Consider the following 3259-nt stretch of genomic DNA (forward strand, 5'->3'; position numbering starts at 1 on the left):
CAGAAACAAAGATCTGAGTATCACATGTTCTCACTCATATAGTGGACCTTGAACATCTATCATAATACTGGGAGAAAAGGACTGACAGTGGTGGGGAACTATGGGGGGGGAGGGGAAGGGAGGTGGGATTAACGGTAGTAAATATCTGTCAGGGGACGGGGAGACACCTCTTATCAGCAAGGGGGCCTGAACGGAGCATATTTGTATACCTAACCCTTAACTGTACCCCACAATAGAAAAATAACTAAATAAATAATAAATAAATAAATTTTTAAAAAAGAGATCTATCCAGAAACAAACACACAGCTTATACTTTCCGAGATGCTCAGTGCCAAATGTCCCAGGCATAGCTGGCATTCAGCAAACATTATGGTATCGATAATACCACTAGTGATGATGAAGATAGTGATATGATACATTTGGTTCACTTTATGTCCTTAAATTCCTGGGATGCTAATTCTTCTTTGTGCCTCTCAATAAATCTGTTACCCAGTCTGCTACAGGACCAGCTTCACGGGCATGCGTCCTGGGCAGTTTTTTGGGACTCCATGCTAAGATTAACAGCACGCCTGTTGTAGGGGACCCCATGCTAAGAAGAGCCTTGAATTGGATCAATGCCTTGCTGTCACCTCTGTGGCATTCTTACTGACATTTTTAACAATAGACTCGTATTTTCATTCTGTACTGGGCCTTGTAAATTAAACATCTAGTCCTAATCTTACAGCCTCATTCGTTTCAGATATGTTTCTTTCTTTATATTCTCTCTGCATCCACACTGGTCCACGGAGTTATTATCTCCCGCCCAGGCAACCGCATCATTGCTTCCCTTCCTCTAATGGCTCCTCTAGGCAGCATCCTCCACGTGCCAACCAGCAGCCCTGAAACCAACGACCAATTTCCATTGACATGAAAAGTAATAGGGGACACAGGTGGTGGGACTGTAAATCAAGACAGACAACTGGTACTTTTTATTAAAATTTAAAATTCAAGCTGGGCTCGGTGGCTCAGCCTGTCATCCCGCGCCTTTGGGAGGCTGAGGTGAGCGGATTGCCCAAGCCCACGGGTTCAAGACCCGCCTGGGCAGCGAGACCTCATCTCTACAATAAATCAAAAAATCAGCTGGGTGTGGCAGTGCATGCCTGTAATTCCGGCTACTTGGAAAGCTGAGGCGGAAGGATCGCCAGAGTCCAGCAGGTCGAGGCTGCGGTGGCCGGGAGCGGCCACTGCACTCCAGTCTGGGCGATAAACTGAGACTCCAACTCAAAAAAAAAAAAGAAAAAAATTTAAAATTCACATATACTACGAGCCAGCAGTTTTATCTTTAAGAGTTCACCCTGTAGAAGCAAATCGCTTAACATTATACAAAAGTTCACTACATAGTCTATAATAGAAAAAGGCTACAAGCAAATTAAATGTCCATAAATAGAAAACTAGCTAAGTTCATACAAATATACCTATGCTCACATGGGCAGAAAACACTTCTAGAAGTAGATGCAAAAAACTAGGAGTAGCTGCTGCCTCTGAAGAACTCACGGGATCTCTCCTGAGAAGATATTTCATCTTAACATCCTAATCACCTCTTAAAGGCACCACCTCAGAACACCACCGCCCTGGGGACCAAGCCTCAACATGAGTTTTGGCGGGGACAAGCCATATTCAAACTACTGCAAATAACCCAAATTGGAAGTACACAGATGGCCTTTCACTGCGACGGCTGCAGCCAAGAGTATGCCCAAGCTCCAGAAGAGGCTTGCCTCCAGCGCCCTACGCTGTGGCAAAAAGAAGGTCTGGCTGGACCCCAGTGAGACCCAGGAAATCGCCAGTGCCAACTCCCGTCAGCAGATCCAGAAACTGATCAAAGATGGGCTGATCACCCCCAGCCAGTGACTGCCCACGCCCAGGCCGACGCCAGAAGCACACCTTGGCGCGCCGGGAGGTGCAGGCACGTGGGCACAGGTAAGCGACAGGGGACAGCCAAGGCGCGGATGCCCGAGGAGGTGGCCTGGATGAGAGGATGAGGCTCTTGAGCGGCTGCTCCGGAGAGGCCGTGAATCGAAGAAGAGCGAGCACCACATGGATCACCGTCTCTACCTGCAGGTGAAAGGCAACGTGTTCAAGAACAAGCGGATCCTCGTGGAACACATCCACAAGCTGCAGGCGGACAAGACCCGCAAGAATCTCAGACTGGCCGGGCTCGGGGGCTCAGACTGTGATCCCGCGCCTTTGGGAGGCTGAGGTGAGTGGATGGCCCGAGCCCGCGGGTTCGAGACCCGCCTGGCAACTTGGCGAGACCGCCTCTCTACAATAAATCAAAAAATTAGCCGGGCGTGGTGGCGCACGCCTGTAGTTCTGGCTCCTTGGAAGGCTGAGGCGGAAGGATCGCCGGAGCCCAGCAGGTCGAGGCTGCAGTGACCGGGAGTGGCCACTGCACTCCAGTCTGGGCGATGGAGTGAGACTCCAACTCAAAAAAAAAAAAATCTCAGGCTGAGGCCCACAGGTCTAAGACCAAGGAAGCACGCAAGTACGCCAAGGAGGAGGACACTACGAAATAAGGCTCCCCGTCCTTGTCTGTACATAGTGGCCTTGGTGGTTACAAAGATCAGTCCTGCAAATAAAACGGGCTTTTCCTTGCTAAAAAAAAAAGAAAAGAAAGAAAGTACACAAATGTCCATCAATAATAGAATGGATGACTATATTATGGTCTGTGTACACAATGGAATACTATACACCCATGAGAAAAAATTATCTACCACTAAACTGCACAAATACCTATTTATTTTTATTTTATATCCTTGGCATGGCTTGAATCTTTTTCTTTTTAATTTTGTCATGTGTATCACTTTTTTAACCACAAAATTAAATTTAAATGCATTAATGTTTAATTGACTGTTCTCAGGAGCTTGAAAGAAGACAGATGTGAAAGAGTACCTACTGTGAATTCATTTATATGAAGGGAAAAAAAAGTCAAAACCTATATGCTGTCAAAAGAATCTGAACAGACATTTCTCAGAAGAAGAGATACAGTCAACAGATATGTGAAAAACTGCTCGACATCTCTAATCTTTAGGGAAATGCAAACTTAAACCATGGTAATGAGATAGTACCTCACATCTGTTAGAATGGCTATTATCCAAAAAAAAAAAAGTACAAGTATTGGCAAGATTGTGGTGAAAGGGAAACTCTTGCACACTGTTGGGGGAATGTAAATTAGCACAACCATTTTGGAAAATGGCATGGAGGCTCCTCAAATAACTAAAAA

At 46.1% G+C, this 3259-nt stretch overlaps 1 pseudogene; it reads left to right on the forward strand.

The window, feature by feature from the left end:
• Positions 1-1719: 1719 nt before the first annotated feature.
• Positions 1720-2552, forward strand: LOC103260288 (annotated as a pseudogene).
• Positions 2553-3259: the final 707 nt, after the last annotated feature.

Source organism: Carlito syrichta, unplaced genomic scaffold, assembly GCF_000164805.1.
Source record: "Carlito syrichta isolate Samal-C Ts95f unplaced genomic scaffold, Tarsius_syrichta-2.0.1 Scaffold303163, whole genome shotgun sequence".
In the NCBI taxonomy this organism is placed as follows: Eukaryota; Metazoa; Chordata; class Mammalia; order Primates; family Tarsiidae; genus Carlito; species Carlito syrichta.